Here is a 15,149-nt window from a genome sequence, read left to right on the forward strand (position 1 = left end):
GGAACGTAATGGAAATGCGGACACACCAACAGAAGAGTAGATGTGAGAGTGAGATCAAGCGGAGGGGGAAAGGACACATGGAGATGAACAAGTTGCGCACAAGCTGAATGAAACAAATGAAAAGAGAAGAGAGAGAGAGAGAGAGAGAGAAGGAAAAATAATAATAATAAGAAAACTTGTGGAAACCTCTTTCAAGTATTTTGACTTCAGCCGCCATGATAGCTTTACAAACAGACGAGACAGTGCAATGCACGCTTTATTTGTGATGTACTTGTTATTAACACACACACACACACACACACACACACACACACACACACACACACACACACACACACACACACACACTTAACGTTTTCATCACACAGCTAAACTTTATTTTCTTCAAAAAAGCCTGTTGCTTTTCCCCTCTTCTGCCTAACCATCAAAACAAAACAATTTAAAAAAAAAAAAATTGAACAGTATATGCTCCCACTGTACTTATAAATATACGCACCTCTACACACGCACACACACACACACGCGCACACACACACACACACGCACACACACACACACACACACACACACACACACACACACACACATATTGTCGCGCAACCGCCGAAATTAATATCTGGCGGTCGCGGATGCCGATCACGAAGGCTTTAACTCCGAGGCGGAAACTCAATGGCGGATTCCAAAATCTAAAACACCTAAGCGCACGGAATGGAGGGAAACGGCGAGAGCCCCGCAGCCTTATCTATTAAAATCAACCACCTGGTAAACTGCGTTCAGATATCTGTACAAAAATAATTCAAGGGTTTATTGGGAAAAACAAAGACGGTAAAAGCACGCGCCGGTAATGAAATAAGGTACTAAATTGGGATCCCACACACACAGATATCAAATACAAACAGGGGATAGTCAGGTTCACTATGTTTTTTCGTTCAAAATCATGGTAGATTAGCAAACCTATACATTTTTGGAAACGTTATTACATGGAAAATCTGAAAATCAATGTTTACATTTGCCAATTCCGACCAATTCGATTCGACCATTCGACCAATCGCTTCGATCGAGTCGATTCGATTCGATTCATCAAATTCGATTCGATTGACCATTCGACCAATTCGATTTGCCAATCAATTTGACCGACCTTTGCTTATGTGGAACGGACTGTGAAAACGATGCGGACTATATTGTCGGATACGACACACAGGACAGTGATGACGAACTCTAAATGGCATATTCTGTAATCGTGTATGTTTGATGCCATTGACTGCCTGTGTATATTTTGTCATTGACTGCCTGTGTAGATGTGAAGTTATACTGACTGCATGTGTATATATGATTTTGCTGACTGCCTGTGTATGTTTGGTGATATGAATTATTGTGACACATTTTGATGTTATTAACTGCCTGTACAAAATGATAACATGTATTTGATTATGCAACTTATCGCGAATATAAAGACAGTATTTTGCAATTCAAAACCTTTGATTCGTGTCTTACCATTCCCCATAGCACTAATTTGATACTTTCATTGGATTCTTTGTCCCTGAAAATATAGGTTTAGTATATTTTAAAAAGTTTTTAGGGTAATTAGAGGCAGAAATAGAACAAAATATGTATTTTACAGTGGCCATTTTGAAAATCCAAAATGGCCGCCATACAGGTATCTCTCCAAATGTAAACATTGATTTTTAGTTTCCTTATGCTATAACCTTTCCAAAAATGTATCGGTTTGCTAATCTACCATGATTTTGAACGAAATATAATTTATTGACATAGTGAACCTGACTAGGATGTGAATTAATAAAAAGACCACGTCATGTAAAATGTACACGCGGAGCTCGGCTTATCTGTCTTTGTCGTCTTGTATTGTTTGCCGTCCACCACGGCCCCGCTCGGCACCGATGCACCCACGAGGCCTTGCTCCATGCTCTGATGCTCTCGCCGCCCACGAGGTCCGTGCACCAAGCTCCAAAGCACCCAACGCAGGCCAGCGGCTTCACACGAGGTCGTTCCCCACACGAAGAACGAAAAGACAGGAACGGAGAGAACGCAGGTGTGACTGCACGTCTCGTCCTTCCAACTTGCTTCTCAACTGCTCACTGCCAAACTGTGCACTGCAAAACCAACTCTCGACCACGAATGTCACTCTCCACTGAACTGCCAGGGGCCAGGAGTGAACTCGTCTCAACTCAACACCAACTCGTGACTCATGGGCTGCGCGACTCTCAACCCTCAGTCCTCCTGCTCAACTGCGCTCAACCCTCAGTCCTCCTGCTCAACTGCGCTCAACTCCTGCTCAACTGCGCACACGAACTCTCGATCCAACTCCCAACAAAGGCGTCTGGCGCTGTTAATATCTCTGGCCGATGACATCAGCTTTGGCGCACTGTCCTGCCAATCAGAGCCTCCCCCGACTCGCCGGCTCGTCCAGTGGCACGCCCACTGCGCCACTCTCACTCCCGTCCCCTATTCCTTGGTCACAGCATGTACTATGCGAGGCGGGTCGGCCTCTCGGAGGTGCAAATGGTGGCGGCCATTATCGGTGGTGTTCTAGCCCGATTTCTTCCGAAGTCATGTCAGGGGGGAAGGGCATCATTAGGGTTGTGCTGAAGGTCCGAACGAGTGTTTAAGTGGTGTGCAGTTCCATAATGGGCAAAGGTTTGATTACCAAGTGAGACGTACAAGGGCTCTACTCATTAACCCCTACACTACCGAACACACGAATCTCCTGGTAGATTCACAATCATACACCTTAACCGACAAAACGCCGAAACATGACTTATTACAGGTAGATTCCCTATCGCGACATCTCGAAGCATGTTACCGACTCAGATCTACTCTGCTCTACATATATCACTACCCAAATTCGTAACTATATACAGTCACGTGAAAAAGTAAGTACACCCCATTTAAAGTTTTGACTTTTTCAACATATTTCAACATACAGCTATTTGATCTTCATTTCAACAATATTGATAGATAAAGGTGATATAATATAACAAATATCATGAAACATTTACATTTTGTTGTCCATTGTATAATTTAAATAAATCTAAATGCAAATTTTGCATGTGGAAAAAGTAAGTACACCCTTGGCTCTAATAGGTGGTATTGCCCCCTTTGGCAGAAACAACCTCAAGTAGGCGTTTCTTATAACTGTCTACCAGTCTCTGACATCGACTGGGAGAAATTTTTGCCCACTACTCCATGCAGAATTCTTTCAGCTGTGCAATCTTTGAGGGGTTTCTTGCATGCACGGCTCGTTTCAAATCCCCCACAACATCTCGATGGGACTTAGATCCGAGATTTGACTTGGCCATTCCAGAACCCTCCATTTCTTTCTTTTCAGCCATTCCTTGGTGGATTTACTGGTATGTTTAGGGTCATTGTCATGTTGCAAGGTCCACCTTCGGTTGAGCGTCAACTTTCCGACAGATGGCCTCACATTATCCTCAAGCACACTCTGGTACAATGAAGAATTCATTGTGGATTCTATGATGTTGAGCTGCCCAGGCCCTGATGCAGCAAAGCTTCCCCAAACCATAATATTTCCATCACCATGCTTTCCAGTTGGTATCAGTTTCTTGTGGTCAAATGTTGTCTTTGGTTTTCGCCAAACATGTCTTCTGGTACTGTGGGAAAATATCTCCATCTTTGACTCATCTGTCCAGAGCACATTGCTCCAGAAGTGCTGGTCTTTGCCGAGGTGTTCATTGGCAAACTTTAGTCTTGCCCTGATGTTCTTTCTGGACAGCAAAGGTTTCCGCCTGGCACACCTCCCATGTAGATCAAATTTGTGCAGCCTCTTTCTAATGGTCGACTCGTGCACTTTGACCTCAACAGTGACAAGAGCTACCTGTAGGTCCCGTGATGACATGCTGGGGTTCTTAGAGACTTCTTTCTGGTCTGCTCTTGGGCTGAACTTGCTGGGGCGGCCTGGCCTTGCTGGGGCGGCCTGACCTGAACAAGTTGGCAGTTGTTTGGAATCTTCTCCACTTGTAGATGATCTTCCGGACAGTCGAATGATTGATTTCAAATTGTTTGGAGATCTTTTTAAATCTCTTCCCAGACTCGAAGGCATCTATAACCTTCTTTTTGAAGGCCTCAGAGAGCTCTTTTGATCTGGGCATGGTGACGCCACACACTTCAACAACAAAGAGCAAACCAAACTAAATGTATGAGGTTTAAATAAGACAGGTTCCTCCAAGATCCTCTCTAACGATGTTCTAATCATTTGCACCTGAGCTGGTGCACCTGAATCTTATTTTAGGTATTTGAAGTAGTGATAAATGTAGGGGTGTACTTACTTTTTCCACATGCGATATTTGCATTTATGTTTATTTAAATTATACAATGGACAACAAAATGTAAATGTTTCTTGTTATTTGTCATATTACATCACCTTTATCTATCAATATTGTTGAAATGACGATCCAATAGCTGTATGTTGAAATATGTTGAAAAAGTCAAATTCTTTACATGTGGTGTACTTACTTTCTCACGTGACTGTATACTAGTATACACTATATCTATCTATATATATCTATATATACGTATATATATATATATATATATATATATATATATATATATATATATATATATATATATATATAATGGTATCTGTAATCTGGTTCTCCAACCTAATGAGCGGACGACATGACTTCATCGCCATGCACGTCCGCCTTGCCTGCAAAGTTCCAGAGGAACCATCTAGCAGTGCGTCATTACGGATTATAAATACAGATACTGTCACAAGTGCATGCAAAACTCACAGTTACCGACCTGGTTTCGCCCTTGTTGGGGCTTCATCAGGGCAACGCAGTGAGGCTTTCCATACACTTGTAACTCTGTGACCCTTTCGGTTTTTATATCAGTCACTATGCGACCTTCATATCATCAGTGGAGAACCGCCAGCAAGGTGTCCCATACAGCTGCTGCTGCACCTTGCTGGGAGCGATACGCACCGCCTGCCACGCGGTGACGTTATCTCTGGTACCCACTCATCATATGGAGTCGACCTGGTTGCGGTTGGGAGTTACAAATAATGGTATCTGTAATCTGGTTCTCCAACCTATATATATGTATATATATATTGTTACAGGTCGCGGACAGATGTTATAGACCGAGCGGTGGTGTAAGACCGCGACCTAACAAAACTCACCCGATTCACCCAGAACTTTGGCCGTATCGCACCGTAGCTGCTCAATGAGGGAAAAGACAAAAACGACGCAATGCAAGAGGAAAAGGAATTAAAACGAGAAGACGTACAGACGAGTAATGGGGTTTATTATTTACACACACAAGCAAAAAGGAGCAATTAAGTTTATTTACAACACATAAGACGCAGGTGACACAGTGCAAATACTAGCTTATCTACAGGCTTAACTTATCCCAGGACAGAACAAACAGAACGCTGACTCACGCGGGGGATGCCAGGAATGGCAGAAGGTGGATGGCTGGAGGGAGAGGGAGAGGTCCAAGGGGGGTCCCGCAGCACAACCGGCGCGTTCAGCAGCCGCCGTTCCTCTTTGGCCCTGCTCCAAACCGCCGTTCAGGCCCCCTTTGGCGGTTGGGTGGTCTTGCGGCTGCGGCCTCCGTCCGCTGCGTTCCCAGGACTTGTCTCACTCGCTTTTCACCACCGACTCCTCACCACCGCAACCAACTGTGACCACTGACCCTCCTTTTGCAACCGACTCAGACCAACTCTTCTCTCTCTCTTTCTTGGTGCGACCAACTCCTCCTCTCTCTCTCTCTCTTTCTCCGACCAACCCAGAGTGCATCTCTCTTTCTTCTTGGTGCGACCAACTCCTCCTCTCTCTCTCTCTCTTTCTCCGACCAACCCAGAGTGCATCTCTCCCAGCTCACTTCCGGTTGCGCCCTTTTATAGCGCCCCCAGCGATCACGCCCCCCGGCGCTTTGGACACGCCCATCGGGGGTGCTCACCTCGGCCCTGGTTGGTCGCGCGACCCTCTGGCTCCGCCCTTGATGATGACGGGCGGGCACGCCTTTCTTCTCCGACCCGAGCACAGGTTCAATGGCGGTTTTGGAGGGGAGGTAATTGCCAAACGACGAAAAGGGGGAATGGAGGTTGTGGGAATGGGAATGAAGGGAATCTATCTCTTTTACTGGTGCAATGGAGTATTTCAATTAATGGAAGACACAGCCTTACACTAATACACAGAATAAGATATAACTATCGAACATGAATATCCTATGATTGGCTGACATGTATGCTTGTGAACTATGGGACGCCCTTTTGATCTTACACAGCTCCGGAGGCAGGAGGCACAGCACAACAACAACAACAATAATAATAATAATACAGCACACAATCAAAAAAATATATACAGTCCTCAAATCCACAACACTGCACCCTCCTCCTCTTAGGCACGTCCCGGGCCTACAACTTTTATCTTTAGCGTGACACGTAGGTGTAGTTCCCTCTATTTTTAACCTGACCCTGAGTGCGACAGTTTAAACATAAATAAGTGTCCCGCTGCTCCATTGCACCCTGCCTAACAGACTTTCGCCCACAGTTAACCGAATTGCGGAATGGTCTTCAAACTATACACTGACGGTGGGGAGCATTATTTACAATGACGCTATTTTTATTTACAAAACTAACCCAGGACCTGTGATTGTTCTTTCTGGGGGGGAGACAGTCTGCTCTGCATCGACGCACCATGAACGCACCCAAAAACGCACCAATACACACCCAAGCACCAATCGGTGCAGTCACCATTGTTCAATGAATAAAAATAAATTCAACAACCCCTAACCCTGCAGGTGATCTCTTGCTCTTCGGCTCCCTCTGCTGGTTATTATTATTTGGTCTTCCAGATGTCATTCTTTTGCTTTGCTTACTGGCGGCCTATTTTCAATAAAGTGTGCCCAATGTGTCCTTTTTATTTGCTTTATTTATGGCCCACAGGGCCGACTATGTGTGGTTCACCTGTGGGGCATCGGTGCCCTGTGGCCAAGGTCCGCCAGCAAGATTTCGGGCCCTCATGGCCGGTTCCAGCAGAGGGGCCATGCCCCAACCCATGGGGTCCATAAGTGGTGCTCGGCCACAGACATGTGGTCCATAATGTGGTGCATCGATGCAGACAGCTGGTTCTGGGAATTTCGGGCGCACAATGGCCGACCCACGCACGCTCCCCTCGGCGCCCAACGGCGCACAGGTCATGTGGGAGACAAAAGGGGAAAGACAATTGAGCGAGGGGTAAGGTCACAAGGGTACACATCAATAAGGCAATGCAAGGCGAAATGCGTACGGAGGGCGAAGTGAGAAAGCTCGTCCCTACCGTACGTCACCCCCCTGTCACCTACCCTACCCTTACCCCATATGTACAAAAATTTACACATTTACAAATTCGTCACTACTGTCACGTCTTCCCCATATTTCCCCTATACCAAATTCGTCTCCACAATCCCTCTACTGCAAAATTTGCCATCACCAAATTCATCATCAATCCTCATAAGGAGGCAGAGATGGAACATCAAAGCACAATGTCACACCCACGTCATGATGCGTCTCACCATCCAAACATTTGCACAGTAAAAATAACAAAACATGGCATGGTGCGGAGTACCTGTCACCTCAGGTGAGTGGATGCAGATGGTGCGAGGAGATCCTTCATCCTAACTATCCTCTAAATGACTTTAACACACTTTACACTACCCGGGGTCTCTCCCTGCCAATCCATTGGCCAGCTTACACTATGGGTTCTAATAACCAATTCCCATTGATCAACTGTGGTGCTCCCCAATTTGGGGTCTCACTCCCCCGATTCATCTCCCGGTGCTCTCGCACAATTTCTGGGCTGCGACGTCTAGCTCTCCCAACAGGTCTACCCACCTGCACACCTCCACCACTGTAGTTGCCACCCGAGCTTACCTAGCTCCTCACCCTAACCTAACTAACTGGGGACAGCCCCTCTCCTGGCTCTGTCACCCCATGGTGCCCTCTGGCACTGGGCTACCCGGGTCCGTCCTCCAGATCCTCGGGCCCCATCCACAACAACTACTACCGGCTCCCAGAGCCCACCTGCGGCCTCACCTGGCCGACATCCTCACAGTGGTGGAGTGCCCAAACCAACTACACACACTAACAGGCTACACGCCCAGCCATTTCCACAACACTAATGCACCCATCCAAAGACCATTCTTTCACCCGCACCACAGATGCCAATATCCAACCACAATTTACCTGTACCCTCTACCTAACACTTACACTACCCGCCCCGGGTATCCGTGATGGGGGTCCACTCTTCCCCCATTCACACCTTCGCACCATCCACTCCACTCCACAATTTCCACCATTCTCACTCCACGACCATCCATTCCAATCCTCCAGACCATTTATTCCATACACCTGTCTTTCATTCACCTGTCGTTGCACACCTGTGCAATCCTACCTGGTGCCACCTGCACCCTCCTCCTCTTCCTGGACCAGTTGGTCAACACAACACACAATCACCACTACTCCCTCATACACTGCTCCACACACCTGTTCAGTTGCACACCTGTGCAATCACACCTGTTCAATTCTCACACACACGGCATCATCTCAGCTAACTACTCCCTTCTGAAACTTGCGCTTCCCAGTCGTCCCTTTAAACTATTGCGCTCCCACGTCATTATAATCCACACTAATCTACCTGCGTCCCCACTACAGGTATCAGTCACTAACTAACCTTAACGTCACCTAATGTCATCTTCTAGAGCCCTATCAATATAACCTAACCCACCCGGGCTAGTTTTCACTGCCATACACCCCATAAGCTATTGCTCCTTTGCCCCACTGTGTGAGGGATGGTGGATTTGCCATCCCTCCACATCGGGGGTCTCTCACTATCAATTTTGTTCGTCCAGATTCCAACCAATTCAAAAATTTTCCATTTACTGCCAATTCTATTCACTTTTCTAAATTTTGTATCAAATCACTACTATCACTATCACCATCACCCGTCTACTTATTAGGTCCTCTCGGTGCGCCAATTCACATCTACAGCCCGGCTTCGTACAGCCGAGCAATGAACGCGGGTCGTTTTGTGCCAGCGGCTGGATACGTCCCGCCGCACTCGGGGTAGGGACGGGGGCTTACCCGGGCCGAGATCCCACGCACCACCTCGGCGTGGAGCCATCCAATGTCCCGATCTCGACCTGCCGGCACGTCTCAACAAAAAGTGGTCGCCATGACGACCCTTCCTATCAAGCTGCCCGCTCCGCCTAGTGGAGCCCGGACGCGGCCGTTCCACGCGAGGCCCAGCGTGGATCGCGCACGGCGGTTCTTTCGAAACCGCCGTGGTTCGGATCCCCGCTGGTTCTCGCGGCACGCGAAGCCCGGCACGCACCGAGGGCCCGAGTCGGCTATAAGTCGTTCTAACCTTTAACCCGGTTATCGTCGACGCCTCACCTGGATGCTTACAAGCATACGCTACCCCTTTCTTGCTCATACATGCAGCCGTTTCCATGCTACTCGTCGTACCTCTTCTTACACACCTCGGTACACTCATTCCACTCACCGACTTGGTCACACACCTGACCACCGAACACCTTGGCACACATTCGTCGCTCGCACACCTCACCAACACACCTCTTCGCGCCCCTTTCTCGGTCACCTCCTCTGTGACAATCACAGGTGTGCTCTCACCCGCACACCCAACCACGTGCCTCACTACCAATTCCAGCGTGCATTCCCACTCACGCGCTACCATTCCAGGTGTGCATCCTTCTATTCCAGGTGTACATCCTCGCTCACCGGCCACAACCAACTCACGCTCCGTTTCACTCTCACTACTCTCACCTCCACTCTCGGTCGCGCACTCACCCTTACTCTCGACAGCACACTCTTTCCTCATGCACCCGTCCGTTACACACCTTTCTCGCGCACACTCTTCCGCACATTGTCCCGTTACACCCTCTGTAACACTCACCACAGGCATGCATTCTCCCTTACTCTTGACAGCATGCGCTTTCCCCATGCACCCGTCCGTTACACACCTTTCTCGCGCATCCTCCCGCGCACACTTTTTCGTTACTTCCTCCGTAACACTCACCACACCGCGCTTCCCTGTGCTCCCTCGCACACGTGCTACGACCGACTCACTCCTGACGGCACCCTCACTCCTCGGCGTGCACTTTTTCCTCACACACCCCATGGTCGGACATTCTCGCACACCTCTTTTTTCACACACCAGACCTGTCGCACACTTCACCAACGGCCTCTCACGAACACCCGGATCCAAACCAATCCCCAAGCCGACTGAAGCTTTCCTCACATCATATACATTGCCACTCACCTCTGTACATCGTCTCCGCACCTCCTTTGCCACCTGCAAACTCTTTATTTGGTTAGTGAGCACCTCATCATGATTTGAACACAGACCTTGTACATATTCCATGACTTCCTCCTTTATCTCCCTCTTAGTTGGGCTTCCTGAAAAGCGCTATATAAAATAAATGCATTATTATTATTATTATTAGTTTCCCTCCGTCTCTTCTTAATTTCACTCACCCCCTCTTCCACTTCGTCTAGTTTTTGTTTAACCTCTTTTATTTCTCGGTGCGTCTCCTCAAGTTCGTCCTCTAAGGCTACCGTGACCGTCTCTATGTGCATCCTCACCTGCCGGTCCTTTGTCTCCATTATCTCTGTCACCTCCTCCACCCTCATTGTCAGTTCCTCCCGTACCATCTGACATTGCCTCTGTGTCGCTATCAAGTCATTTTTAATTTCTTTTTGTGTCGCCTTTAACCCTCCGAGTACTGCAGTGTTCCTTTGAACCTGCTCCACTAACTTCGTTTGTCCCTCTGTCAGCTGTTCCACCTCCTCCGTCAGATCTTCTATTCCCCCCTGTAACTTTGCCGTATTATTTCTCACCTCTTTCTCAAAACGCTTTTCGCCTCGCTTTACCTCCTCGCGTAGCCCCGAGACCTCCTCACTCACCCCTCGTCGTATTTCCTCCATCTCTTTTGTAGATGCCACCCTCATCTGTCCCAATTCATCCCTCTGAGCATCCAGTTTGGTTTCTACCCCGATTTTCACCTCCTCTATTTGCTCTCCCATTTGTTTGATTTCCCTGGCAGATTGTTCCCCTATTTCCCGCAATTTGTCCTCCATCCTATTTTCTAACCCCATTAACCCATTTTTCACCCCCTCTAACTGATTCTCCTGGGCAGCCATTCTGTTTTCCACCCCCGTTAACCCATTCTTTACCTCTTTTATCCCGTTGTCTAACCCCTCAAAATTATTGTCGAACTTCCCAAATTTCTTGTCTAACTCCTCACCGGTACCCCTCGCTTCGTCCCTCATTACCCCCATTTGGTTTCCCATTACCCTCATTTGCTCACCCTGAGCATCCATTTTTGCTTCTAGCCCCATATTTGCCATTAGTATGGTTGCATTAATCTGCGCCATGAGGTCCCGCACATCAATTCCCGCTATTTGCGCAGCGGGCGCGGCTACCCCGCGCTCGTGCGAGCCGCCACTTTGTGCGTCTGATACCCCCTCAACCACCTCATTGCTCTCCTCTTCCCTTTCTTCCCCGAAGTCCTGGGTTACTTCTAACCCCTCTATCTCTCCCACCGGCATCCCGTCGCCTTGAACAGCCATGGCGCGATTTCAAAATTCGGGTTTTACTTTATAAAACAAAATAAATTTCGGTACTTTATAATTTTGAGCGCGTGAAGCGCGCTCCGGATCGATCTCACTCCCCGACACCAATTGTTACTGGTCGCGGACAGATGTTATAGACCGAGCGGTGGTGTAAGACCGCGACCTAACAAAACTCACCCGATTCACCCAGAACTTTGGCCGTATCGCACCGTAGCTGCTCAATGAGGGAAAAGACAAAAACGACGCAATGCAAGAGGAAAAGGAATTAAAACGAGAAGACGTACAGACGAGTAATGGGGTTTATTATTTACACACACAAGCAAAAAGGAGCAATTAAGTTTATTTACAACACATAAGACGCAGGTGACACAGTGCAAATACTAGCTTATCTACAGGCTTAACTTATCCCAGGACAGAACAAACAGAACGCTGACTCACGCGGGGGATGCCAGGAATGGCAGAAGGTGGATGGCTGGAGGGAGAGGGAGAGGTCCAAGGGGGGTCCCGCAGCACAACCGGCGCGTTCAGCAGCCGCCGTTCCTCTTTGGCCCTGCTCCAAACCGCCGTTCAGGCCCCCTTTGGCGGTTGGGTGGTCTTGCGGCTGCGGCCTCCGTCCGCTGCGTTCCCAGGACTTGTCTCACTCGCTTTTCACCACCGACTCCTCACCACCGCAACCAACTGTGACCACTGACCCTCATTTTGCAACCGACTCAGACCAACTCTTCTCTCTCTCTTTCTTGGTGCGACCAACTCCTCCTCTCTCTCTCTCTCTTTCTCCGACCAACCCAGAGTGCATCTCTCTTTCTTCTTGGTGCGACCAACTCCTCCTCTCTCTCTCTCTCTTTCTCCGACCAACCCAGAGTGCATCTCTCCCAGCTCACTTCCGGTTGCGCCCTTTTATAGTGCCCCCAGCGATCACGCCCCCCGGCGCTTTGGACACGCCCATCGGGGGTGCTCACCTCGGCCCTGGTTGGTCGCGCGACCCTCTGGCTCCGCCCTTGATGACGACGGGCGGGCACGCCTTTCTTCTCCGACCCGAGCACAGGTTCAATGGCGGTTTTGGAGGGGAGGTAATTGCCAAACGACGAAAAGGGGGAATGGAGGTTGTGGGAATGGGAATGAAGGGAATCTATCTCTTTTACTGGTGCAATGGAGTATTTCAATTAATGGAAGACACAGCCTTACACTAATACACAGAATAAGATATAACTATCGAACATGAATATCCTATGATTGGCTGACATGTATGCTTGTGAACTATGGGACGCCCTTTTGATCTTACACAGCTCCGGAGGCAGGAGGCACAGCACAACAACAACAACAATAATAATAATAATACAGCACACAATCAAAAAAATATATACAGTCCTCAAATCCACAACAATATATATGTATATATATATATATATGTATATATATATGTATGTATATATATATATATGTATGTATATATATATGTATATATATATATATGTATATATATATATATATATATGTATATATATATATATGTATATATATATATATATATATATATATATATATATATATATATGTATATATATATATGTATATATATATATGTATATGTATATATATATATATATATATGTATATATATATATGTATATATATATATACTAGCGGGGTCACCCGTGGGAATCCCACGGGCATGGATGTGTGTGACATTTCGACATATTGAGTTATATGCTGCACATTCATTTTTACAAAATGGTTACTGGCAAGTCATCAGATCCAGAAATGGTGTGAATTTAGTTATTTCACATAATATGTGACCCCTCAATCCTCTCCACCTGACACTCTCCTGTCTCCACCTGACACTCTCCTGTCTCCACCTGACACTCTCCTCTCTCCACCTAGCACTCCTCTCCTCTCCAAACCCTCACCTCTCCAATCCCTCACACTCCTCTCCTCTGCAATCCTTCACACGCCTCTCCAATCGCGCCTCACACTCCTCTCCAATCGCGCCTCACACTCCTCTCCAATCGCGCCTCACACTCCTCTCCAATCGTGCCTCACACTCCTCTCCAATCGTGCCTCACACTCCCCTCCAATCACTCCTCTCCAATCGTGCCTCACACTCCTCTCCAATCACTCCTCACACTCCTCTCCAATCGTGCCTCACACTCCTCTCCAATCGCGCCTCACACTCCTCTCCAATCGCGCCTCACTCGCCTCTCCAATCGGCTTTCCCCGTCTCGTTTCTCTCCTTTTTCTCCCGTCTCTTTCTTTTTCTTGCTCCAAATCGGCCCGTCGGAATCGGAAATCGGCCCGTCTCGCCCGTCGGCCCGTCGGAATCGGAAATCGGCCCGTCTTGCTTTTGTGCTTGTGCGTAAATAAATTGTGTTCATGACACCATTTCTGGTGTTGGGCTAGCGGCTAGGGTGCCGGCTTAGGATCCTGGGTTCGAATCTCGGTCGATCGCCGAATTAATGCCAGGGGGGTTGACTCAGCCTGTCATCCTTCCGAGGTCGGCTAATTGAGTACCAGTTCACTGGTAATTCCCTGTTTGTCGTTGAAGGCGGCAAAAAGGGTTGGCGTCAGGAAGGGCATCCGGCCGTAAAACATTGCTTCAAAAAGGGGACAAAAAAACAACAACTACCACGGTCCCCGAAAAGGCCAACCCCCGCTTTGCGGGGAAAAATGGCCTCTAAACGGTGGTTTTTACACCATTTCTGGATCTGATGACTTGCCAGTAACCATTTTGTAAAAATGAATGTGCAGCATCTAACTCAATATGTCGAAATGTCACACACATCCATGCCCGTGGGATTCCCACGGGTGACCCCGCAAGTTTGCATTGACGTTCGTCGATGGACTCGTTCGCCCGTCTCATTCGTTTTCTTGCTGCATCCTGTTCAAGTCTGCGTTCTTCATCGAGCGTCTCATTCATTTTGGAAATAGAAGTTTCCACGCAGCGCATGAATTGTCACGATCCTCAAGAGGAATTTGTCTCGTAATCATCAAATGATAAATGGCAAGTAAATTATATTGTGGAAAATTAAAGATTTCAAATAAACCTATTTAAAGTGTATTCGCACATAACTAATTTTAAAAAACGAAGAAATATCTCTCGGTAATTTCCTGAAACATATTTTACTTCCGGCTAATAATGTTGAATTAAATAAAAACGAAGAAATATATGTCGGCATCATTGTTGACGTTTTTGTGACGACTGTCATCAAACGAAAAAGTAATATATCTTAACGGAAAAGCAAAAGCGAATTTTTAATATATATCGACACGTTGCCGTCGGTGTCATGTTGGGCGGTGTATGATACACCATGACGCGATTTTTAAAAATATATCTCTGCATTTTCCCGCGTGTGTGGAATGTTTGTGGAAAATTAAAGATTTCAAATAAACCTATTTAAAGTGTATGCGCACATAACTAATAAAAAAAACGAAGAAATATCTCTCGGTAATTTCCTGAAACATATTTTACTTCCGGCTAATATGTTGAATGAAATAAAAACGAAGAAATATATGTCGGCATCATTGTTGACGTTTT

At 47.1% G+C, this 15,149-nt stretch overlaps 1 protein-coding gene across 1 annotated transcript in view; it reads left to right on the top strand.

Annotated features, from left to right (window-relative positions):
- FARSA (phenylalanyl-tRNA synthetase subunit alpha) overlaps nucleotides 1-15,149 on the top strand; it is a 157,720-nt gene that overhangs the window by 83,326 nt on the left and 59,245 nt on the right. The window lies entirely within an intron of this gene.

This window comes from Myxine glutinosa, chromosome 1 (assembly GCF_964187855.1).
Source record: "Myxine glutinosa chromosome 1, kmMyxGlut1.1, whole genome shotgun sequence".
Classification (NCBI taxonomy): domain Eukaryota; kingdom Metazoa; phylum Chordata; class Myxini; order Myxiniformes; family Myxinidae; genus Myxine; species Myxine glutinosa.